Here is a 27395-nt window from a genome sequence, read left to right as displayed (position 1 = left end):
AACATGACACTTATTATTCTCTGCTTTTGACGGCGAAATGTAAACGGGTATGAGCACAACACTTGTGCACGTTATATGCCGGTAATAATGCCGGTAATGTTTACATGCAAAGTGAAATGGGGGAAGAGGCCAAAAAATTTACGTGTGCCGATCGTTTTTTGCTCAATTCGCAAAATAATATTGGATTATGTACATGTATCATAAAACCAGAGGTCAGGTTCCTCTCGAGTTTTTTTTCCACCACTAAATAACATTGAAAGAAGTTTTTTCCTTGCTACAGTCACTTTAGCTTGATCACTTGGGGCTTTAATACAATAAGGCATGATTTTCTATAAAGCTGCTTTGAAACAACGTGTATTGTGAAAAGTGCTATACAAATACAATTGACTTGAATGTAGACAAACTAATTTTTCTCAAGAAAAACATGAAAATTGTGAGTTCATATGAGTCTTTCTCATTACAATCAAACAAAATAAATTAAGTGCTATTGTTTATGGTACTTTATTATAGAGCTCTGCTTTTTGTGCCCAATGTCAGGCATTTATGATTTAAAAGACATTTATGTTGAATCCTTGAATGAGTTTGAGCGAAACATTTGTGGGTGCTGTTTTTTTTTTTCATATCGTGAGACTTTGCATCGTATCGTGAAATTTGTGTATCGTTACATACCTACTAGAAATGTATTAAGTATCATGTCTATGGTGGTAATGCAAAAACCCACCGAATGGCAGACAATGCACATTCCGAAAACTCATTGTATTATAATCCTCATATTATATTTATCCGTCATTATACTTCTGCAAAGAAAAATGTGTTGCATTCCTCACAGCCTTGGATGACAGTGCGCTCTCGCACACGCTTGAGAACCACTGGTCTTGCGCATATTTTTGTAGAAAAAAAACAAAACAAAAAAAACAAACAAACAGCATATTGGCCTATGGATGCAGAAATGCGTGCATGTGTGTGTGAAAATATATTAACATTTTATAACTTTCATGAATATAAATAACCTTAACATTAAGCATTATTGCATTATACAATGCTTAACAGATAGTTAAAACTGAAAATATATTCATATACTGTAGTTATTTGTGTCATAAAAATTTGATTTAATAGATTTAAATGTTGATGAACTACTGCTCAGTTAAGAATGACCTATATATTGTTAAGGGCAAATGTAAGTATTAAAGTGTCATCAATATATTAAAACAACATAATAGCACTGATAACACATTTTATTGCTTCAAAAGTTGTCAGCAACAGCGGCTTACTTGGTCTGCTTCATTTTTTTGACCACCAGATGACAGTAAATTGAACCGTGTAGAAGCTACGAGTACCTCTTCACACCAAGTCTGTTTTTTCGGAGCGATTGTTCTGAACGAAAAAAAACCAAAAAAAAAACCACTGTGTACAATCCTGAAGCAGGAATGCTTCCGATCCCTTTTTCCCTTCTTAAAGGGTTAAGTCTGACGTGTAGAAATATTTTAAGACATAGTTACTACTTTATATATACAGGTGCATCTCAATAAATTAGAATGTCGAGGAAAAGTTCATTTATTTCAGTAATTCAACTCAAATTGTGAAACTCGTGTATTAAATAAATTCAATGCACACAGACTGAAGTAGTTTAAGTCTCTGGTTCTTTTAATTGTGATGATTTTGGCTCACATTTAACAAAAACCCACCAATTCACTATCTCAACAAATTAGAATATGGTGACATGCCAATCAGCTAATCAACTCAAAACACCTGCAAAGGTTTCCTGAGCCTTCAAAATGGTCTCTCAGTTTGGTTCACTAGGCTACACAATCATGGGGAAGACTGCTGATCTGACAGTTGTCCAGAAGACAATCATTGACACCCTTCACAAGGAGGGTAAGCCAGAAACATTCATTGCCAAAGAAGCTGGCTGTTCACAGAGTGCTGTATCCAAGCATGTTAACAGAAAGTTGAGTGGGAGGAAAAAGTGTGGAAGAAAAAGATGCACAACCAACCGAGAGAACCGCAGCCTTATGAGGATTGTCAAGCAAAATCGATTCAAGAATTTGGGTGAACTTCACAAGGAATGGACTGAGGCTGGGGTCAAGGCATCAAGAGCCACCACACACAGACGTGTCAAGGAATTTGGCTACAGTTGTCGTATTTCTCTTGTTAAGCCACTCCTGAACCACAGACAACGTCAGAGGCGTCTTACCTGGGCTAAGGAGAAGAAGAACTGGACTGTTGCCCAGTGGTCCAAAGTCCTCTTTTCAGATGAGAGCAAGTTTTGTATTTCATTTGGAAACCAAGGTCCTAGAGTCTGGAGGAAGGGTGGAGAAGCTCATAGCCCAAGTTGCTTGAAGTCCAGTGTTAAGTTTCCACAGTCTGTGATGATTTGGGGTGCAATGTCATCTGCTGGTGTTGGTCCATTGTGTTTTTTGAAAACCAAAGTCACTGCACCCGTTTACCAAGAAATTTTGGAGCACTTCATGCTTCCTTCTGCTGACCAGCTTTTTAAAGATGCTGATTTCATTTTCCAGCAGGATTTGGCACCTGCCCACACTGCCAAAAGCACCAAAAGTTGGTTAAATGACCATGGTGTTGGTGTGCTTGACTGGCCAGCAAACTCACCAGACCTGAACCCCATAGAGAATCTATGGGGTATTGTCAAGAGGAAAATGAGAAACAAGAGACCAAAAAATGCAGATTAGCTGAAGGCCACTGTCAAAGAAACCTGGGCTTCCATACCACCTCAGCAGTGCCACAAACTGATCACCTCCATGCCACGCAGAATTGAGGCAGTAATTAAAGCAAAAGGAGCCCCTACCAAGTACTGAGTACATATACAGTAAATGAACACACTTTCCAGAAGGCCAACAATTCACTAAAAATGTTTTTTTTATTGGTCTTATGATGTATTCTAATTTGTTGAGATAGTGAATTGGTGGGTTTTTGTTAAATGTGAGCCAAAATCATCACAATTAAAAGAACCAGAGACTTAAACTACTTCAGTCTGTGTGCACTGAATTTATTTAATACACGAGTTTCACAATTTGAGTTGAATTACTGAAATAAATGAACTTTTCCACGACATTCTAATTTATCGAGATGCACCTGTATATTTTTTAATCTTTCTATATTTAATGATTATTTATTTTCGTTTTATCCGTGCATTTAATCAACTGTTTTCATGGCTCTTCTCAAAGTTACTTTTTTCATACAATTTAAAACGCAAATTTGTTATATATATATATATATATACACACACACATATACATACAGTGCATCCGGAAAGTATTCAAAGAGCTTCACTTTTTCCACATTTTGTTATGTTACAGCCTTATTCCAAAATGGATTAAATTCATTATTTTCCTCAAAATTCTACAAACAATACCCCATAATGACAATGTGAAAGAAGTTTGTTTGAAATCTTTGCAAATTTATTAAAAATAAAAAATAAAAAATATAAAATCACATGTACATAAGTTTTCACAGCCTTTGTTCAATACTTTGTTGAAGCACCTTTGGCACCAATTACAGCCTCAAGTCTTTTTGAGTATGATGCTACAAGCTTGGCACACCTATTTTTGGGCAGTTTCTCCCATTCTTCTATCAGGTTGGATGGGGAGCGTCGGTGCACAGCCATTTTCAGATCTCTCCAGAGAAGTTCAATCGGGTTCAAGTCTGGGCTCTGGCTGGGCCACTCAAGAACATTCACAGAGTTGTCCCGTAGCCACTCCTTTGTTATCTTGGCTGTGTGCTTAGGGTCAATGTCCTGCTGGAAGATGAACCTTCGCCCCAGTCTGAGGTCCAGAGCGCTCTGGAGCAGGTTTTCATCAAGGATGTCTCTGTACATAGCTGCATTCATCTTTCCCTCGATCCTGACTTGTCTCCCAGTTCCTGCCGCTGAAAAACATCCCCACAGCATGATGCTGCCACCACTGTGCTTCACTGTAGGGATGGTATTGGCCAGGTGATGAGCGGTGCCTGGTTTCCTCCAGACATGACGCTTGCCATTCAGGCCAAAGAGTTCAATCTTTGTTTCTTATGGTCTGAGAGTCCTTCAGGTGCCTTTTGGCAAACTCCAGGCAGGCTGTCATGTGCCTTTTACTGAGGAGTGGCTTCCGTCTGGCCACTCTACCATACAGGCCTGATTGGTGGAGTGCTGCAGAGATGGTTGTTCTTCTGGAAGTTTCTCCTCTCTCCACAGAGAAATGCTGGAGCTCTGTCAAAGTGACCATCGGGTTCTTGGTCACCTCCCTGACTAAGGCCCTTCTCCCCCGATTACTCAGTTTGGCCAGGCGGCCAGCTCTAGGAAGAGTCCTGGTGGTTCCAAACTTCTTCCATTTACAGATGATGGAGGCCACTGTGCTCATTGGGAACTTCAATGCTGCAGAAATGTTTCTGTACCCTTCCCCAGATCTGTGCCTCAATACAATCCTGTCTCGGAGGTCTACAGACAATTCCTTGGACTTCATGGCTTGGTTTGTGCTCTGACATGCACTGTTAACTGTGGGACCTTATATAGACAGGTGTGTGCCTTTCCAAATCATGTCCAATCAACTGAATTTACCACAGGTGGACTCCAATCAAGTTGTAGAAACATCTCAAGGATGATCAGTGGAAACAGGATGCACCTGAGCTCAATTTTGAGTGTCATGGCAAAGGCTGTGAATACTTATGTACATGTGATTTGTTTTCGTTTTTTATTTTTAATAAATTTGCAAAGATTTCAAATAAACTTCTTTCATGTTGTCATTATGGGGTATTGTTTGTAGAATTTTGAGGAAAATAATGAATTTAATCCATTTTGGAATAAGGCTGTAACATAACTAAATGTGGAAAAAGTGAAGCACTGTGAATACTTTCTGGATGCACTGTATATAAATATTTAAAAAAAATAATCATTATGTGATTAAGACCAACAATAAAGTTTGTTGATCTTTTAACCTGTTTTTTTAAATGTAAAACATTGAAAATGTTTTATTTCTGTATTCTTTTAAATTTGTACTCATTTTAATAATTTTTATTTTTTACAATTTATTTTATTAATTTATATTCTTATTTCTTGTTCTTAATTGATTTTAAAATAATAATTTTTATGTATCTTGTATTTTCTTTAACATTTTTATGTAAAGCACTTTGAATTGCCATTGTGTTTGAAATGTGCTATATAACTTGCCTCACCTTGCCTAATACAATACATTGATAATAGGGCTGAAATGATTAGTCGGCGTTGTCGACAATGTCGACAATAAAAAATTTCGACAAAAATTTTTTTTAACATTTGAAATGCTAATGATGGCATGGGAGAGCAGCATTTCAGCTTGCGCTTGATTGTGGAAGAAAGAACAGCTCACAGTCCAAACGCACTCCAAACGTTCCAAACAGATTAAGGTGATGTAGAATCGCAGAGTATGAAGGAATTATAATGCAAAAATGCTAAATAAGTAAATACAAAAACAGTGCTGTCATGACGTGAAATAAAGCAGGGCCATACATGGCATTTCACTGAAGCAAAACTTGCCTGTCAGAGCCTCTAAAAAAGGAAACACCCCTGCATTATATCTTTAATGCATCCTTTATTCAAGTTAAAATAATAAGGAAGCGGTTTGTATAAATAAGCACAAACTCTGAGAGAGTTTCAAACTTCTCGTGGCTGATACATTGTCTAGCGCGGAGACGCTCATCCCTCGAGCGCGCTTGCTGCAGCTAGATTACAACGTGATGGATCGCGACGTAGTGAATCATAATACATACAGTTGAAGTCAGAAGTTTACATACACTTAAGTCATTAAAACTCATTTTTTATCCACTCCACAGATTTCATATTAGCCAACCTTAGTTTTGGCAGGTAATTTAGGATCTACTTTGTGCATGACATGAGACATTTTTCCAACAATTGTTTACAGACAGATTGTTGATTGACTTTTAATTGACTATATCACAATTCCAGTGGGTCAGAAGTTTACATACACTAAGTTAACTGTGCCTTTAAGCAGCTTGGAAAATTCCTTTAGACAATTAGCTTCTGATAGGAGGTGTACTGAATTGTAGGTGTACCTGTGGTTAAGGCATACCTTCAAACTCAGTGCCTCTTTGCTTGACATCATGTGAAAATCAAAAGAAATCAGCCAAAAATTGTGGACCTCCACATGTCTGGTTCATCCTTTGGAGCAATTTCCAAACACCTGAAGGTACCGCGTTCATCTGTACAAACAATAGTACGCAGTACAAACACCATGGGACCACGCTGCCATCATACCGCTCAGGAAGGAGACGCATTCTGTCTCCTAGAGATGAACGTAGTTTGGTGCGAAAAGTGCAAATCAATCCCAGAACAACAGCAAATGACCTTGTGAAAATGCTGGAGGAAACAGTTAGACAACTATCTATATTCACAGTAAAATGTGTCCTATAAGATATTTAGACATGCTTTCAGAAGATGTGTCTTGAATATAAGTATATTTTGTCTTTACTGCACTGGCAGAAGTATGAATGAGAGAAAAAAATACACTTATATACAAAATACACTTACAGGCCTATTCAAGATACATTCTCTGAAAGCAAGTCTAAATATCTTCTATGCTGCTTCTCAAGTAAATGTTTCTTCTTATAAGGATTTTTAACAATAGGATATTTTGCAGTGAATTTCTTTACTGAATTAAACTTAATAAAAGGTATTTTTCCCTTTAATTCAGTGAATGTCATTTAGAGGTATTTTTAAAAGATGATTTTGTCCTCTTTATTGTTAGCAAGCACGTTTAATACAACCTTTTAACTCAGGGCACAAGCAGAATAGTCGGTTAAGAGCTAATGATTAATCGTTACAATAATCACCCGAATAGTCGAATAATTGTTAGATTAGTCGATTATCAAAATAATCGTTAGTTGCAGCCCTAATTGATAATACCGTTTACCACAGTAAAAGCCATAATCACAATATGAAAATTTGATACCGGAACATAGTGCTAAATATAGTGAACTTTTATTTATTACACAGCTCTCTGGAATTCTATATTCTGATTGGTCAGTCGTGGCATTCTGTGGTGAATATTTTGGTACTTTGTCCTCAGCTGCCTTTATTCTCACATAATAAATAAAATGACATGAACTACATTGATTTGAGCAAACGATTTTATTGCCAAATAGCAGTGTACTAAGTGGGATAATATACAGCCAGACAGTCATCTTTGCCTACAAGGTGATATAATACAATTAAAATAAACCCCTTCAAGATAATACAAGACTGATTCACATTTGTGACCTGATCATCCTGTTTACTGTACATTATCCTCTACATATTATATTTCCACATTAGTAGAAAGTACAACCAAGGATGTTACATGAAGAATCTTCTCCAATAACACCTAACAATTGTATTTATTATATAAATAAACATTTTAGCCACCAAATCTGATTTACAGCAGGAAGTCTGTATAAGCCAAACCAGTGAATTTAAGCTGTAAACATTTCAAGCAAACTGTCCCTGAGATTTATCCATTTCCTTGGCATAATACTGTATCTCAACTCATCTGAGGTGCTGGCACTCTAGGGTAGCCAGTTAAGCCATGGAGACCACATTGTGGCCAAAGATGCCTACCCGCATCCACACACTTAAAGAATTTGGCACAACTAAGATTCTATGCATGACAGATGTCCTCAGCTGCCATCAGTGCAGCATTTAAACAACTGCCTACAGGCTAATGCTTTAACTGTGCAACTTTTTAGTTGAAGGGAAATGTGGGAAAAGATAAAGCACCAGCTTCAGCTCCCTTAAATAGACAGCTCTTCCTACTGAAATTTGTAATGAGTAAACATATCACGAGAGACCACATTTTAGCAATAGCATAAGCTTTATCAAACTACACATTAAGAGGCTGGCAGGGCTTCTTGCGGTCACATACTGTGTATGAGAAAATAAATGCTGAATTTCAGGATGGAAAGGACAATCTTGCTTGTATGTTCATGTTTTGAGACTTAAGCAGCATTGAAGTCCACTCCACAAGGATATGAGCTGCAGCAAACTGTTAGCACTGTTGCCAGTTATAGACAATCCAGAGGGATAAGTAAAAAGGCTCTACCAACTAACGAAAGTCTGCAAAATGTCAGCTACACGTTGAAATTACTGGGAAAGACCTAGAGGTACCATCTCAGCAAACATAACGGTTTCAGACTGAAATGCCTTTGATGTCTCTGCTGGGAAATTTTTAACTATAAACTGAAGAATTAATGGTTACAAACCCGTATAACTTGCCAGACACACCCCTGGGTGTACTGCCCAAGATGTTGACACAATTTCCCATTTTTTCCCCACACATCTCGTAAAACAGCCCTGATTAGCTAGTCCCAATTAAAAACCATTATCAAATTATTAAAACCATAAGTCTTATATGCCTAAATTCAGCTTATAGGTGATAATTACATCACACTTTTTTATTTAATGAAAAACAGCAAATTAGGAGTGTAAAAATAGCTTTTAAAAAAGTAAGAACTGTGATGAGCTCTAGCTCAGTCCATTTCCAATTGAGTCTATTTTGGTGTGAAGTAATATTTACATCCATTTCTGTGTTCAGTCTGTCTGTCTGTCTCTCCTGGGACTTAATACCCACAGTGCTTCAGAGCCGATTCGCCCACACTATTCTGCCAGTGATTATTCAAAATAACCTCACTCAACTCAATGATTCTGCACAATCATCACTTAAAGAAAGCATAGCCTTGATTAAAAATAAACCAACAATGGCTTCTTTTGACATATTCGCTCAAAGACATGTTTAAAAGAAAGAATAGGCAGGACTCTCATAGACTCTTAAGACTAAAACCCTGTTCCACTGAATCACTGACAGTGATTTTAATCACTGGAGGTCATCAGGTTGCATAGCTGTCCATAACTTTTGAAAATCTGATCACAAATTAGATTTATTTCCAGTGAAAATAAGATGCAATTCTTTTTTTGACAAGGAATCGTTTTTCTTGCTGCTTAAAATTAACATTTTGCAAGGGATGATGACTGTATATAAACTGCAGCAGTGCATAATCAGATCAGTTCCCCGTTCTTCGTATGTTGATTAGGGAGTTATCTGGATTTCATAGTTGACGATTTGACCTGATCCTGGATTGTTACGTTCTTCGAAGAACATCTTGGAGTTGCTGTCATGGCAACAGGTCTGTAAGCTCAAACCTGATTGGAAGCAGGCTTCTTTAACGTAAACAGGATTAGATCGCACCTTTATACGCAGATATGATCCTGGAAGTCTGTCACAAGCCACTGCATTACTCATAAGAGAGTCAACAAGATCACACGTGAAGTCGGCATGATGTTTCCGATAGTTTCGGTACCCTAGGATCAGCGACTGTTTGCCGACAGTAACCATGTTTGAATAATCAATGACAAGCATGATTCGGAGGTTTCACTTTTCCCTCTAACATTACTTTTTTACTCCACCAATGATTAAGGTAAGGTTTGTGTTTGGGTTGCGGGATAGAATCTATAAATATATGCTTTTCTCTTCATTGTATAACATCCTGTAAAGCTGAAAACAACTTGCTTCAATACTAGCTTTTGGTGACCTCTCCTGGACATAAATGGAGCTCACACGTGCCCATACGCCCTACAACATTTACCACTTTGGCCACTGGGGGCAGTGTTTCGAAATTTCTGTCAACATATACCGATTTTGACGAAAGAAAAGTCGGTCTACTCTTTCCGATTTCACTGTGAGATCAGGCTGTGAGAGCACCCTTTTGAAGCAGAGGCAATGATAATTTAGTATACTTATGATTTTAAAAAAATAGACCAAAATAATAATAGTAATATTGTAGATAATAGTAGGTAACGTCCATTTTGCTCATTAATTTTTCATCGAGTCTTAAATTTGGTAACAACTTTTTCTGCATTAACTTCAGGGAAGTCTGTCTGCATTGACCTTGGTTCTTACTGCCCTCTACAGCTCAAGAGAACTAAATAAAAGAGCGATGTCTGCATTGTGCCATTAGAAAGGTGCACACCTTATATAATAAAACAATCTTTTATGACTTTTGGCCATGTAAAAACACAGGCTTTAAAAAAGAGCTTTTATGCCCTTGTGTTTTTGAACAATTACATTGAAATAATAATTTAAAAAATTCAAATCAAAAGTCAGGATATACAATTACAAATAATTTAACATACCTGTATGTGACATTAAAATAAACTAAAAAATTGTTGCAAATTAAAAATAAGTTACAGCGAAGAGTCATGTGGCGCCATGCAAGGTTCGGACGTGTGAACAGCGAGCTCTACGCACTTTGCTAGTTTTAATCCTTTTTGTGTCATAAACCGGTGAGATTAGATACACCCTGATTCTTAACTGGTCTAAGAAGACAATATGTCAAAGAATTCAAAATCGGGCTCTGGAGACATTAAAAGACACTTACGTGCTCAAGCTGACACCCCTGAGCAGCAGGCCGCAAGCCCGGGAGGTGATTTGGCCGGTGAAGTGGAGGAAATTCGGCGAGAATTGTTGAACGTGTTGGCAATGCTGACAAAGTTTGTTGCTGACTTGGAGGATCTTGCTGTAGTATGTTGATCGATTACTGCCATGGAGACAAAATTCATTGAGGTGGTTACAAGAGTGGGGGATGTCGAGAAATGGATCGATTATCTGGAGTCATCAGAGAGGGAATTAGCTGCTAATCTGCTAGCGACCAGGGTGGCTTTGGAGCACGTCTGGGAGAAGATGGAGGATTTGGAGAATCGTAACTGCCAGAATAATGTCCGAATTGTTGGAAGAAGAAGGTCGGGATATGGTGAAATTCCTGGATGGGTTCTTCCAGAGTCTGCTCGACATAACAGGCCATAAGCTGGAAATCGAGCGAGTTCACAGGGTTCCGGATCAGCGATCCACTGACAGAGACAGGCCCCAATCAATTCTGGCCAAATTTCTGAGATCATCCGATAAAGATCTCACGTTACGTGAGGCAAAGAGTAAAGGAAGGCTTTCTTGGAAGAACCACAGCATTTGAGCATTCTGACGGCAAAGTTGTCGCGAGGGCTCTCGTAGGCGTACATGGACTATTTGAGTTTAGAGGGATGGACGCCAGTTGGCGCTGTCGTGCATAGGGTTAATGTGCAGGTTTTTATTTTTTCTGTTTGTTTGGTTCAGGGGGAAGTTTGGGGTTTGATTGTTGCACTAATGTTGGAATGTGGTCTTTATAATTGTATTTTTGACACAATAAATTTTTCCTAATATGTCAAAATGTCAAATGTTAATATGAGTGGATTGTCTATCTCCACGTGAAATGTGAATGGGTTGGGGCACCCTATAAAAAAAAAGGAAGGTTATTTCTCTTCTTAAATGTAAGAAATATGATATAGTGTTTCTTCAAGAAATGCATCTTTCCCTGCAGAAAGCTGAAAAATATGGGAAAATATGGGATGGACATGTTTTCTTTAGTGCTGGCTCAAGTAAGAGCAGGGGAGTCATTACATTGATAAGTAAACATCTACAGTTCAAATGTCTCAAACAGATTAAAGATAAATTAGGAAGAGTTACTATTGTTTTAGCAAAAATTCAGGGGCAAAGGTTGATTTTGTCTAATATTTTCTAACCTAATGCTGATGATCAGGGCTTTTTTATCGATCTTGAAGGGATGTTGCAAGCCACTGGCACCCCTTATGATATAATATTGGGAGGAGACTTTAATCTATTGATGGACTCAGTCCTTGATCATAGTGAAGCAAAAGTGTGTAAGCCCTCTAGAGCAACACTGACGCTTCACAGGATGTGTAAACATCTTGGTCTTACAGATATTTGGAGACTTTTGAACATATCTGGTAGGGACTATACATTTTTTTCATCAGTCCATAAGATTTATTCTAGAATAGCTTTTATATATATATATAAATATATATCTAAGTCCCTCATTGCATCTGTTGTTGATTGCTCAATTGGAAACATCTTAGTCTCAGATCACGCCCTGTAGATGTCCCCCTCTCTTATTTCAAGCAATTTGATACCATAGCGAAGTCCTTCATTTGGAATGGTAAGCGTCCTAGATTACATTTCAATAAGTTACATAAGCCGATTGACAAAAGTGGGCTAGGCCTACTCAAGATTTTGTTTTATTATTATGCATTCGGTCTCAGACATTTGGCTCATTGTTCGCTTCCTAAGAGAGCCCCTCCCTGGTTTTGTATTGAACAGGAAGTTCTTGCCCCTATTTCGCCATTGCAAAGCCTTTCTATCAAAATAATCAGAGAAGTTAAGTTACACCCCATTAACTCTTATTTGCACTCGGTATGGACAAAAGTGTCCAGAGTGTTTAATTCAGACATTTATTTAAATGTTGCCTCGAGCATATGGCAGAACCCCAAATGATGTATTAATAAGTCCCCTTTCTGCTGGTCAGAGTGGATTGTGAGGGGGGTTACTACACTCTGTTGCCTATACGAGAGTGGAGTGTTGAGATCCTTTGAAAATTTGGTTAGACATTTTCAGATTCCCAGATCTCAGTTCTTTAGGTATTTACAGCTGCGCCACCTGCTCTGTACTATTTTTGGGAGTAGAACACACCCACCTAAAGCAGCAGACACTCTGGGAGAGGTGATTACTGCTTTTGGAAAAGGTCATGAGGCATCACTGTATTACTCCCTGCTAATTCAGAGTCTGGGGGAAGGAGTTTTAACTTCTATCAAGAGATTATGGGAGAAAGATTTAAACTTGGTATTGGAGGAGGGAGTGTGGGCTAGGATTCTAAAAAATATCAAGTCTGTATTTAGAGATGCAAGGGTGCGCCTTATGCAATTCAAGATTTTACATAGATTTTATTGGACCCCCTCTAGATTGTATAGGCTTGGTCTTAAAGACACACCCAACTGCTGGCGATGCCAATCAGAAGATGGAGACACAACTCATGTTTTTTGGTGGTGTGTTAAGATCCAAGAATTTTGGTCGAAGGTTCAGAGTTTTATGTGTGACATATTGGGCACTTAAGTTTCATTTTGCCCCAGACTCTGTATTTTGGGGGATGGGGCAGTCTTCAATATGAGGGATAAACACATAGAAAATTGGGTTCTGACCAGTGTTATGATTGGCAGACAGCTTATTTTAAGCGGATGAAAGTCGGCTGGAGCACCCTCATTTCCGGAGTGATGTGCAGAGATGGGGAGGGTGGCAGCTTTTGAGGAGGGGTCATGTAGAAGGCTGGGGTTTTGGGATTTGTTTGATAGGAAATGGGGCAGTTATTTAGCATTTTTGCAGGACTCTCGGAGAGGGGCTGTGGAGAGAGAAGTATAGTTTTAATTATGTATGATGATTATATTTTCTTTTTTGTTTTCTTTTTTGTGTATTCTTATATGTGACCACAGGGCTGTTCGTTGGGGGTCAGGGTGGGGTTGGTGATTGGAGAGGGGTAATAGTGGGGGTTAAATGTTGATTCAATGTATATATGTTGTGTTTTTCTTTGTTATATATATCTATGAATCAATAAAAAAAATGTTATCAGAAAAAAAAAGTATGTTACTGCTAAAGATGGATTTATTCACAACTCTTCAGCCGTATCTCTTTATTTTAGCCGCTTTGGCTGTTTCCTTAAGATCCTTACTTTCTGATTGGCCAGAGCAAACATTTACGTTGATGGCAGTCTATGAATTAATTTATACAGAAATATCTAGTAGTATAAATGTACCTACTGTATAGGCCTATATATTTTATGCATAAATTTACAATACATATATACAAATAGCAAATCCCTTATATAAGTGTATATTAATAAATAAATAAATGTAATTATTTGTATTATATTCAAATTATTACTGAAGTGTATGACGTCATTACATGGTCTGCGTCACCAACCAATCGCTGTATTGCTGATCATATTTTCGTTATCAATACATGTGCCCTTTTCAGTAACCACAGGATTATCTCAGTTATCTCACAGGATTGCTCAATTATCTCAGTCAACTCAAGCCAGATATTTTAATCAAATCTGCTCATGCGTTTGAAGAACAGAATTAGCTAGAGGAATTATGACGATTAGAAGTTCTGGAATCCGTCTTATCACCTCAGATGTATTAAGCAGCATACGAAGGGACCCAGATTTTTAAATCCTGAACAAGATGAACAATTATCACCATATGACACAGATTTCCATGAATTTTTCTTTCATTATTTAATAATATCCCTTTATGTGGGCAGAGAGAAATCAAACAGAAGAGTGAAACTGCTCATAGTAATATGAACTTTCCCTCCATCTTGCCTTGTTTTTTTCATACAATGAAAGCAAACGGTGACTGAGGATGTCAGTCCCTACTCCATAACACGTCCTTTTGTATTCCACGGAAGAACGAAAGTCATATAGGTTTGGTACAACATGAAAAACTATCCCATTAAAGCTACAGTATATTGGGAATCGCTCACTTACATACTGCTCGTACTATTTCTGCAGTATTTAGTAGGGATGTGCACGAGTATTTGAGTACTCTTTCTGCACCAGCTAGTTGACAATTAAAAATATTACTTGGATATCGTTAATTGATTTTCCTTTGCACATCTGCCTGCCGTGGGCAACGCTGAATTATCACCATATCACGCAGTTACAATTGAGTACACTGGGGGGCGCTATGGATGTTTGTTGTCGGGTGTTGGATGAGACAAGGAGACATGATGGCATCTTTTGTGTGCTTTCAAGCAAAGCCAAGTCTGGAAATCCTTGTAATATTTTGACTTATTGAATTCTACTCTATTTGTATTCCATTCTTGTTTGGAATCATGCAAACTAACAAGGATCTGCTTTTATGAGGGAAAGAAAGCGCAAAGTGGTACGAGAAACTCTGAAGCTTATCAGATCAGTATGTATGTGTGTTAAATATCTGAACACAGACAAAGCGCATTTTATAAAAACTTTGAAAACTTGTTTTTCTGAATAATAAAATGTGAAATTATAAAAATGCGATAGCCTTTTTGTAGCCTTATGTGGACTTTATGTGTGCGTTACCCTAATGCCATCAGTACTGGTTTCTATGTAAGCTCCGGGTGAATGCAAATGTTTTTTTACTGATATTTTAATCTTTATGATGTATATTGTTCATTTTTTTTTTTTTCCAAAAAGCATAGTTACCTTATTTTGAAACTGTAACGTTTGTGTATAAAACAAAATATACATTTCATGAACATTATTTTTAACTTGCATTTTAATTAATGAGCAATTGATTACTCGTTTTTGTGTGGGTTAGGGTCCTCGACTACAAAATTACTTGAAAATGGCCATCACTAGTATTCAGTATGTATGCTGCGCACAGTATGGACATTTTCAGTATGCTTGCCTACCCAGCTGACCTACTACTGTACATTTGCCACTTTCTTATTGAAATTAAATATTAAATATTCAACATTCTGTTTCTGGATATGACTCCCAATGACAAATATTACAAATGACCATTTAACTCAGCCAAATGACCAATACTTGTACTAGCAGCTGATACGGTTCATTTGTTCCTGTTGGGCTGCGGCACAAGTCCTTCTGCTAGCTGAGCATGCAATTGTGAATCTGCTCTTATGTGTGTGAGCACACGTGCTTCTCATGCTTCAATGCTTTTCTAATGCTCAGATCTTGCATGTGTTTACTAATGCTATGAGCAAAACTGATGGTGAAACACAGTGGGAAGATGTTACACTACTTGCATGTATCGCAGTGTGATATGGATCTGGTTACGGGAGGTTTATTCACCGCAACAAAAAAGAAATAAAACATCCACGCTAAACCTAGGACATTTACGCATATTAACGTTCCGAGCTCTTACCATGGGGGAAAAAGGTTTTTAAAACTGATTTGTTTGGTGAAGCGATTTGCAAACACATTAAAGAGACAAAGTTGTGAGTTTATTTGCACTAATATGCTGGAGAGAGTAAAGACTCAGGGTACCAAAGAGCCTCAGTCTATCTGAGCTGTCCAGATCTAAATCGCTCAGAGAGCAAGAGCAGAGCTCATGTCCTTGAAACATTCTCAATTCAATACATATGAAGAGTGAAAGCTGAGGGTGACATCATGCAAGAGATGGTTTTCCGAGAGGCTGGGTCTATGAATGTAAGAGTAGGATATGTGCCTGGCTGATGGAGCTTGCCCAGCTCCCTTGTGTACAGCTGGGCTGTTTGCTATGTGGATGATAAGCACCACGATGATGGGGGAAGGCAGCCTAGTGCTTCTAATGCATTTTAATAAGGCTCCTGGAAAGACACCGCTCTCAGTTTTTCAGTGGCTTTCTTCTCCGACGAGTCCCTTCAGGATAGCCAAGGAGATTCCCTGCTCGGCTCCCTGCCCATGACAGAAACTCTCAGGCTGAAGAAACACAATCATTATGCCTCTCCGCATCGCCTACCCGATTGTCCTTTCTGCCTCTCCTGCTAAATTGTTTTATTTGTAGGGTTGAATGAACCAACTTGGACTTCATTTCACAATTCTGTATGTATTGCTGATGACAGATCTGATCTGCATCTTCTACTGAGTGCACAGGGATGTCAGATATAACAAGAAACTGTTAGTAAAACAATCATCTTTGGCATTACAGAGTTTAAAGGGTACAATTTAATCTAATCTACTCATTTTGAAAAAAGAACAACACTAATTATTCATGAATCCTTTTTCAAGCTCCTAATGCTTCAAACTGTAGTGTGGAATTTTTGTTCCAATTTATCTTCATCAATCAGAATTACAACAATAAAGCGCAACAGTGCCCGCCCACTTTTTCAGTCAACCTGGTTTCAGAAGTATTTTCCCCCATAATTGTTTTCCAAAGAGATTTCATAAAATCCTTTATAAGCATTCTAATTCATGAACCAAACCAACTAGCTCCAAGGTTAATCACAACATTAAAAACTTTGATTTTAACCAAAAAAAGTATTTGAAATTGGATAAAAAGACAAGACTTTCTTAATGTCTTTAAAGGGATAGTTCACCCAAAATTGAAAATTCTCTCATCATTTACTCACCCTCATGCCATCCCAGATGTGTATGACTGTCTTTCTTCTGCAGAACACAAATGAAGATTTTCAGAAGAATATTTCAGCTCTGTAGGTCCATACATTGCAAGTGAATGGTAACCAAAATTTTGAAGCTCCTAAAGCACATAAAGGCAGCATAAAAGTAATCCATACGACTCCAGTGGTTTAATCCATGTCTTTAGAAGCGGTATGATAGGTGTGGGTGAGAAACAGATCAATATTTAAGTCCTTTTTTTTTATTTTTAATTGAACATTTGTGTATAAAGTGGTCTGATCTGTGACTCACTATATTCATATAGCTGTCTGGCCGATGAACTGTGGAAAGTGTTGCATGCAACTATCATCAGAATAATTTGTTTTGTAACATGGAAAAAGAATAATTATCTTATTTTGTATTGGTTTTTTAGATCCTCATTTTTTTACTAAATATTCACATTCACTTTCCCATTCTTAATTTTTTGTTTTGGAGATTCACATACTTTGTGCATATCACCACCTACTAGGAAGGGAGGAGAATTTATAGTAAAAAAGGACTTAAATATTGATCTATTTCTCAACCAGAAATATCATATCACATTTGAAGACATGCATTAGACCATTGCAGTCATATGGATTACTTTTATGCTGCCTTTATGTGCTTTTTGGAGCTTCAACATTTTGGTCACCTTTCAGCTGCATTGTATGGACCTACAGAGCTGAAATATTCTTCTAAAAATCAGCAGAAGAAAAAAAGTCAAACACATCTGGGATGGCATGAGGGTGAGCAAATGATTTGAGAATTTTCATTTTTGAGTGAACTATCCCTTTAATGAGGGAATGAACAACAAACCCATGAAGCATTGTGAATGATGTAACTAAATAAGCGACCGAGTCGAATTTGCGCCACATAACGGTACAATCAAAGCGAAATTATATCAGTTTATCACAGTGGTGAATGAAAACGTCACGTATTAAGCGCGATAACCCTGGAAACGCTGCATTTGTTTGCTGCAAAGTTGTAAATAATAATTGGCACTGGTTTGCTGGAGCTGCTGTTGAAACACTGTAACGGACCGAATCGGCCGCATAATTCGTAGCGCATAATGGAAGTGGGCGGACACTGCTGAGCTCTTTTGCTGGGATTCTGTGTTTTGTGGATCAGAATTATGGATAGTGTAGTTATTTCAGGAAATCTGCCATTAAAAGTTGTAAGAAAGTGGACTGATGGCTTCAGCAGAAGCATATACTAGCATTTAACAAACTCTTTATAGCTTACAGTAGGTCTGTTCTTAAAGGTTCATAAGTTATCGCTAATAATCAATTCCCCTATGAAAAAAAAAAAAAAGGAATGGGATTTTTTCTTCCGGAACCACACTGTTGCGCTCTTTTGTTGCGCCCGTTATCCATTGGTTATACAAACAGATCCAAACTAACACCATTGGTCGAGCCAATGTCACTATGTTTGGATGCTCAAACAAACAGCAATGTACTAATTGCACCACAAATCCACAGTGTGTAAAATTTTTGGCTTAGCTGTCTTACAGCCGTCTCTGCATATTAAACAAGAGAAAGTATTTTAGCATTGAGAATATAACACATTTTTAGCTTTTATTAGACAATAACAACTGCTCCTGCTAATTATGTTGTCCACACAATATCCATCTTTCTTGACCTTACTATGTGAAGTATGTTCCTGTATCCACCAAGAGTTTTTAACCTTAATAAATGTCATGCTGATAGATACAGAGAGCACTGAAGCAGGCAGACGTCTTCAGCGCCCCTCTGTTCAGATGAAGAATGGGTCTGAAAGAGCTTTTCAGCGGGGGTTACAGGAAACAATGTCAGCTTCCTCCTGGGAAAAAAGACTGTACGAAACACTGCAGAGCTATGTTGAGGACAGCGAAATTACAAAACACTGGAGCAGGAGAAGGACAGGGAGTAAAACAAAAAAGCAGAATATATATATACGAGTGTGCCTAGAATGGAGGCTAGTGTTTTTCCCCACTGGCTTGTGTGATAGAGATATTGGTTCCAACATAAATATAGTAAGACTAATCGGAATTTCCTTAGCTGATGCTCTTTGATGACAAGAGAACATTCATTATTTTTTTGGAGTAACTAAATGCGTTAAAATTTTGAAAGGAGTCTATGTTCCTTTTTATGCCTAAATGTCTGTCTGCAGTGTTGAGAGGTAAAGTACTTCATGTACATGGATTACATATTCAGATTACACAAATCAATTGTGTTTAATTACAATAGATTTTAAAATATTGGCAATCAGATTACAGCTACTTTGTATGGATTACATGAGAATTACATCTATCTGTCTGGACTTTAAAAGCGGTGCCCGTAATAATCGGATTAGATCACCTAAAAAGTGTAATTTAAAAGATTATGTTACTTATCAATTTGAATTGTAAAATTTGTAATCATTACCACATTACATTTAAGAAGTAATCAACCCAACACTGGCCCTCGGATACAGTGCGAGCAGAGATTTATAGTCAACACAGCATTCACAAACCATTTTACTTCTGTAACACAATGTGTAAAACAGGATATTTAGAAGAAAATTAAGGTATGACATGATTTGATTTTATCTGTTGGGAACTGATCATTAAAAAATGACAGAATATAGCCAAGTGGTTGGAGGGAAGGTGTTGAAAAATAAAAGGGCTTGGTGATGGCAGCCAAAAAGCAAAGTTGTTTCAGAGGCCAAGCAAAGCTATTATTACATTTTGATGAAAGATTGGAGGAAAACACTTATTTTCTTTGGAAAAGTGTGCACTGAGGAGTCATTTACAATAATACCAGGAACTAAACAACTTATTTTGTATAAACTGACAAGATTATGCACCTAACAGGCAGAAACCCCTAATGTGAATTAGTTAGTATAATTAATTCAGAAGAATTATGATAGGTGTGGGTGAGAAAGATCAATATTTAAGTCCTTTTTTACTATCAATCTCCACTTTCATTTTCACATTCTTCTTTTGTTTTAGGCAATTTGCATTCTTCGTGCATGTCAGAACTATAGTAAGGAGGACCTTAAATATTGATTTGTTTCTCATCCACACCTTTCATATCAAGTCATACGGATTACTTTTATGCTGCCTTTATTTGCTTTTTGGAGCTTCAAAGTTCTGGTCACCATTCACTTGCATTGTATGGACCAACAGAGCTGAGATATTCTTAAAATCTTAGTTTGTGTTCAGCAGAACAAAGAAAGTCATACACATCTGGGATGGCATGAGGATGAGCAAATGATGAGAGAATTTTTATGTTTGGGTGAACTATTCCTTTAAGCGGAAAATCAATATTTTTGCCCAGCCCAAGAGCCATACGAGTGAGAGAGACCAAGTGAGTCAGCGAGAGAAACAGGCTCGGTTTCCATCTCACTCGCTCCTCATAGAAGCATCTCTAAATGCACTGAGGAACACCGCTTTCAGAGTTTGCACTTATTTAGATGACCTATTTCTTTACTGAAATGCTGAACATGATATAAATACACAAACCTTTCAATAGAAATATCATTACATTGATTTTAAGTATCAATACAATACTGTGAGAAAAAGTATGGTGATATACCGATATTTGATTGTATGCACAGTCAAGAGTGAGTGGACGGGTGCGCACATTTTTACTCTTACGTTAAGTTTATTTATTTTATAAATTCAGAAGTGTGCTTTGAAAATTGCGTACACGCAAAATGGGCATTGAAATGTGTGTACGCAATTTTTATACATCAGGCCCCTGGTTCTTGACAAAGAGTGTAACTGTCAGTCAGGCTGCTTAGCCAGACTGCCTGGAGAAAAAAAAAGCATGTTCTAACTTAAAGGAATAGTTCATCCAAAAATGAAAATTTTCTCATTATTCACTTACCCTGATGCCATCCCAGATGTGTATGTCTGTCTCTCTTCAGCAGAGCACAAATGAAGATTTTTAGAAGAAGTTAGAGCTCTACCAGGTCCTTATAATGGAAGTACATGGGTGCCAGCACTTTGAAGGTCCAAAAGTCATATTTAGATAGCATAAAAGTAATCCATGTGACTCCAGTCGATCAATGAATGTCTTCTGAAGCAAATCGATATGTTTGTGTAAAAAAATAAATCAATAATTAAAACGTTATTAACTTTTAAAAAGCGTTTGCTGCCAGCAGCTGACGCGAAGCATGACGTAAACACGTCGGTGAGTTCACGCTAGAATTTGGAAGCACGTTTATTTACGACAGAAGAAGGAACGTCACGTGAGAGTTCTGCCATTTTAAACAGCATCAGAACCATGGTTGGAAGCACTGATTTAAAGTTAAAACCATTTTAATTATTGAATTCTTACATAAACCTATCAATTCGCTTCAGAAGACATTTATATTTACATTTATTCATTTGGCAGACACTTATATCCAAAGTGACTTACAAAAGAGGAATAATACACCACAAGCGATTCATCTTTAGGAGACAGTAGTACGAAAAGTGCTGTATTACAAAGTTTCACTAGCATCAGAATAGTAGTATTCAAGACAGATTAAAGTGCAACAATATATATTTTAGTGACTGGTTAAGTACTTGTGGAAAAGATGTTTTAAGTTGTTTTTTGAAGACAGAAACTGAGTCAGCTTCAAGGATGGAGTTGGGAAGATCGTTCCACCAACGTGGTATGATGAAGCTGAAAGTCCGGGAAAGTGTTTTGGTGCCTCTTTGTGTTGGTACAACAAGGCGACGTTCCTTAGCCGATCGCAGGCTTCTGGTGGGAATGTAGCTCTGCAGAGATGATTTTAGGTATGCTGGAGCAGACCCAGTGACAGTTTTGTATGCCAGCATCAGAGCCTTGAACTTGATACGTGCATCAACCGGCAGCCAGTGAACAGAGACAAGGAGTGGTGTAACGTGCTCTCTTTGGTTCATTAAAGACCAGACGTGCTGCTGCATTCTGGATCATTTGCAGGGGTCTAATTGCACATGCAGAGAGGCCTGCAATGAGAGCGTTACAGTAGTCCAGTCTAGTTATGACAAGTGACTGGACAAGCAGTTGTGTGGCATGTTCAGAGAAGAAGGGTTTTATCTTCCTGATATTGTAGAGTGTAAATCTACATGATCATGCTGTCTTTGAGATGTAGTCTGTGAAATTTAGTTGGTTATCAATGGTTATTGATCGACTAGGGTCGTGTGGATTACTTTTATGCTGCCAAAATATGACTTTTGGACTGTCAAAGTGCTGGCCCCCATGTACTTCCATTATAAGGACCTTACGGAGTTCTATCTTCTTCTAAAAATCTTAATTTGTGTTCTGCTGAAGAAAGACAGACATACCCATCTGGGATGGCATCAGGGTAAGTGAATAATGAGAGAATTTTCATTTTTGGGTGAACTATTCCTTTAATACAAAACCTAGATCAACTTTCCATGCACCTTCCAGTCACAGCATTCAAAGCAGGCAGGCTTTTTTTCAAGTTTATGCAATAGTCTATTCCTGGGTCGTCTTGCACCATTTCCTTTTTTTAATTTTTTTTTTATTTTATTTTTTTTAGGGGATACCAGTAGCAGTTCTGGCTAACTTGGTGGTCTAGACAAGATAAGAAATGCCCAATGGGACAAACCCCTTTTTAACTACTTGGTAGTTCTATGTAGGGGCATAAAACGGGATAGTCTAGTTGTACCATTTTTGTTTAGTGTAAAAGACTAACCAAATTTAGACATGTGAATGTTTGATTTCTGCCACATTGTTATAGACTAAAACATTTTTGTGCATCTTAATTTTCAAAGATATGAATTGTTTTTTTCTGGACATTCCGTTTAAAATCCACTTAGCTCAAAAATCTGAGTGGGCATGTGCAGTATGTGCAGTATGTATGGGCATTACACTTCCGGTCTTATTATTCATAACAGTGGCAGCATCACATCCAATGTTCTGGTCCAGAATTGTCCTTTGGTTCTGCATCTTCTTGTATTTCTGGTGTCAGCTCTATACAACTGTCTAGCAATGACAAGCTGAAATAATACTGACCTTGTGTTTTATGCACATAAGTAGAATAATAACACTCTTATAAATGCAGAAATAAAAGTATGCAATATGTGGCTTATGAACCATCTAAATGCTCCCTGCAACCCAACAGGTAGCAAATAATATTAGACACTTTTCAGTTATTTCTCTGATGCAATGGATTTCTTATGTTTTAGGAAAGTGACCAAATCACGATATGATGTATGGTTTGATATTGCTAGAGTACAGATTGTGTGGGTGATCTGACATCATACAGAAGTCCAGAAGAAGAGAGCATCTACCTTTTCACGAGGACAGCTGGTGAGAGGAGGAAGAAAAAAAAAAAGAAAAAAAAAAGAAAAAAAAAAACTTTCTGCAGCAAGTTTCTCAAACCCTACAGACACTGATGCATCACAAACACCTTGCAAAAAGCAAACGAATATCATACCTGTGGTAAAAGGTGAAACAAGACGAGCTGATGTACATTCACTGCGGATCCAATGTTTCAACAGCAGCTCCAGCAAACCAGTGCCAATGATCATTTACAACTTTGCAGCGAACAAATGCAGCGTTTCCAGGGTTATCGCGCTTAATCCGCGACGTTTTCATTCACCACTGTGATTAACTGATATAATCACGCTTTAATTGCACCGTTATGTGGCGCAAATTCGACTCGATCGCGCGTATCCTGCGAACATTTACCCAGCTGCAGGAGAAGTCTCCACCCACAGCGATGACAGAGCGCAGACGAGAAAACCTCGCGAGATCTTATCGACGCTAATCACTCTGACGTGTACAGTCGTGACCTATCGCGAGAACATCGCAGCATATTTGAGAACCCCATTTGAGAGCACACAGGAATGAAATGAAATAAAATCAAATGATATCAGACCCTTTTTCTAGACAATTTTAGCTCATTTTAATCATAAATATAAATGGTGAAATGTTAAAATGGTAAATGCAGACAGAAATACAATGATATATCACTCACTAACACGGTAAATATTATTACACAACCATTATAAGAGTAAAAGGTGAAACAGTGGCTTTGTATGTAGATATATGCTAATTGATCACTGTAGGAGAGTAACTTAACGACATCAACTTGGTTAAAGTGTGTATGTTAAAGTATGTAAAGGTAACTTACAGATGAAGCTTGGCGTGTTGTTGAAATGTTATATTGTAAGTTGATATTGAAACAGAAACCTGTGTGGGAGATTAAACTATGATTAACAGAAGACATTCATCTTTTCAGTAGCAACCAGATGAGCGAACACATAGGGCTGCATACCTGTACTGTACCCAAAATGCAAGTGGAAATACATTTTCACAATGGTGTGACCTGACCAAGCCTACCACTTGCAATCGCAGATCACTCATTCATCTTGAATCGAAGGTGATCATAAATAAAGCGGTAATACATCGCCATCTAGAGTACATTAAGGAAAAGCACTCATTATTGAAAAAGTGTTCAGAGATTAAACCAGCACATTTCTATTTTTTAACCACTCTCATGACTTGTCTGTTCCTCTGTATGCATATGCTTTCATACATCATCATGAGTTTGATCGACATTTATTTGGAGGGAAACCTTCCAGTACCACAAATGACCACTAGATGGAAGTCGAAACATTTAAAAGCCATTCTTTTTAACGTTATGAAAGTGAAATTGGACAATAAATGATGGATTTAACATATATTCTTTGTGATTTCTTGCTTCTTTCAAAGAAACTAATGGTAATTTCAATGCTCATATTCTCTGTGTTCATGTGGCATTGGATTGCATCTTACTCAATGTTTTAACATATCTCTGATGAAAGCCAATGTAGTTCTATATATTTCCAAACTATTTTCTGGGCCTTTATTAATCTTCATAGCTGCTCTGCAACTGCAATCTGTATCCCTTAAAGGGATAGTTCACCCAACAATGAAAATGTTTGAAGTAACTAAATATGGCACTGTTATAGTTGATAATACTACATTATCTATGGCACAATAAACTAAGTCACTGAGATTTGGCAACAATAATGTGACGTGACACTAAATTTGACAGTGCTTAAAGGGATAGTTCACCCAACAATGAATATTCTCATCATTTACTCATGCCATCCCAGATGTATTACTTTCTTTCTTCTGCAGAACACAAATAAAGATTTTTAGAAGAATATCTCCGCTCTGTATGTCCATACAATGCAAGTGAATGGTGACCAAAACTTTGAAGCTCCAAAATGCACATTTAGGCAGCATAAAAGTAATCTATGTCTTCTGAAGTGATATGATAGGTGTGGGTAAGAAACAGATCAATATTGAAGTCTTTTTTTTAACTATAAATTCTCCTCCCTGCCCAGTAGGTGGCGATATGCACAAAGAATGTGAATCGCCAAAAACAAAAGAAAAAGAATGTGAAAGTGGAGATTTATAGTCATAAAGGACTTAAATATTGATCTGTTTCTCACCCACGCCTATCATATCACTTCTGAACACATGGATTTAACCACTGGAGTTGCATAGATTACTTTTATGTTGCCTTTATATGATTTTTGGAACTTCAAAGTTTTGATCACCATTCACTTGCATTGTATGGACCTACAGAGCGGAGATATTCTTCTGAAAATCTTCATTTGTGTTTCACAGAAGAAAGAAAACCATACACATCTGGGATGCAGTGGCGGAGCTAGGGGGTGGCCAGGGGTGGCCGTGACCCCATTGGCCACCCCACTCGCAATTGCTGTTTTGGTCATTTTTTGTGTTGAGCACAATTTAGTTAGTCTTTCTACACCAGTAACCACCCCCCTCCGATGATATGAACAATTAACTAATCCTTTAAGCACTGTCAAATTTATTGTCACGTAACATTGCTGTTGCCATATCGCAGTGTCTTAGTTTATTGTGCCATAGATGATGTAGTATTTTCAGCTAGAACGATGCCATATGCAGTTACTACTTCAATGAAGGGCAGGTTCTTGCCCACTGAAATAAGATGTTGTTTCAATTAATATAAAAAATCTGTTTTCTCGGTGAGGAGGACGCGGGGCATCAAACATATAAAAAGATAAGAGAGAGGTAACTATAAAAAGCAAGCGTTATCCCTGACTGCATTTGGAGTCAATTTACTGCATGCTTTCATAATCCCATGTGTTTAGAAAGCATGGAAAATTATGCATTGAGCAATAACTGGCAGAATAAAAATAACTGTCAAATGGCTCATATGAATCAGCCTAGCCGAGACAATGAAAGCTATCAGAGAATGCAAAGCTCGGTGAATTGCATGGCCCTCTACACGCTATAAAAGTATCCTAGTGACGTACAAGAATGCGGCTGTTTAATATTAGAAATGCACCAACAGACCTAGAAAAGACAAACAAGTCTGAACCAGTCACTATTTCCAGGCAGTTAAAGTGAACACCGATTGGTCAAATATGTGTCATGTGATGTTGACAAACAGCTCTTTAGCCAAATATCGGTGAAAAATAAATACAAATCATGTGTTTGGATACTCAGTAGCATGATTTATATACTTATCATATTATTTGAATTTATGTACATGCATATTAACACCCGGTGCCAATGTATTCATGCATCATTCGTGGTTTTAGATACTTATACAAAGTGTTATTTGCCTGAGCTTAGGACAACGATGTCAAAAAGCCTTCATTGAGGCGCGCCCCCCCCCCAAAATCGTCATATTATTTGTATTTATTTATTTTTTTATTTATGTATGTATTTATTATTTAAGCATTTATTATTTAAGTGTCTATCTATTTATTTTTATTTTTGATGCAGTATTGTGTTTGTGTAGTTTGGAAAAAGATAACTTTTTAAAAAGTTACGTTTAAAAAAAAAAATGACCTTCAGAGAACTGTTGTAATGTCTTGTGCCGTGTTGCGCCCCCTGCTGATGATAATGTTCATTGCAGTATGAAGAGTGTGACCGACTCATCCAGTGTTTTCGTGCAGTTCACTGGTTTCAGGGCGGAGAGCGAAAAGCGCTGAGAGTGGCACTTCCACCATCATCGTTACACACTCACACTCAGCCGGGCCTTTACCTCCGGCGTCTTTGGATCTACAACCGTCGGAACATTTAGGAGATTTAAGTTGTTTTAATGTTCGCCGGAGCGAGCGGTAAGTCAAAGCTTTGAGTGATAGTGCGTTAGAATGCTAACATAGTTAGCCGGCTAGCATCTGCTTTAAGACACAATAAACGTGCATTAAACATCTTTCGTTAGTCTAGTTCAGATCTGACAGCAGTATGCATGCTCTATGATGCATCGACTTCGGATCGACTTTGTCTCAGTGCATTTGATCATCACGGGATGTGTTAGGAGTGTGTAGCCATTTAGCTATTAATTAAACCATCTTCCTCTATGGATGTATGGGGCTCATAAGAAGCTTAAGGGCTAAATCAGGCCTGTCATGCATGGGCATATCAGCTCTCTGTTTGTATTCATATGATGGCTCAGAGGAAACTATAGATGCCTTT

The 27395-nt window shown here is 37.7% G+C and overlaps 2 protein-coding genes across 2 annotated transcripts in view; one reads left to right on the top strand and one right to left on the bottom strand.

Annotated features, from left to right (window-relative positions):
* The window catches only part of LOC127454265 (protein O-linked-mannose beta-1,4-N-acetylglucosaminyltransferase 2), a 32212-nt gene extending 8584 nt beyond the window's left edge, over nt 1-23628 (bottom strand). The window contains exon 1 of the mRNA XM_051721352.1: nt 23365-23628. The gene's annotated coding sequence lies outside the window, so the exon portion shown is untranslated. The remainder of the gene's footprint in view (nt 1-23364) is intronic.
* Nucleotides 23629-26885: 3257 nt separating this feature from the next.
* Nucleotides 26886-27395, top strand: part of snrka (SNF related kinase a) — a 66583-nt gene continuing 66073 nt past the window's right edge. The window contains exon 1 of the mRNA XM_051721340.1: nt 26886-27037. The gene's annotated coding sequence lies outside the window, so the exon portion shown is untranslated. The remainder of the gene's footprint in view (nt 27038-27395) is intronic.

Source organism: Myxocyprinus asiaticus, chromosome 16 (genome assembly GCF_019703515.2).
Source record: "Myxocyprinus asiaticus isolate MX2 ecotype Aquarium Trade chromosome 16, UBuf_Myxa_2, whole genome shotgun sequence".
In the NCBI taxonomy this organism is placed as follows: Eukaryota; Metazoa; Chordata; class Actinopteri; order Cypriniformes; family Catostomidae; genus Myxocyprinus; species Myxocyprinus asiaticus.
The sequence above is the reverse complement of the archived record's forward strand: the minus strand, read 5'-3'. Positions and strand labels throughout refer to the sequence as shown.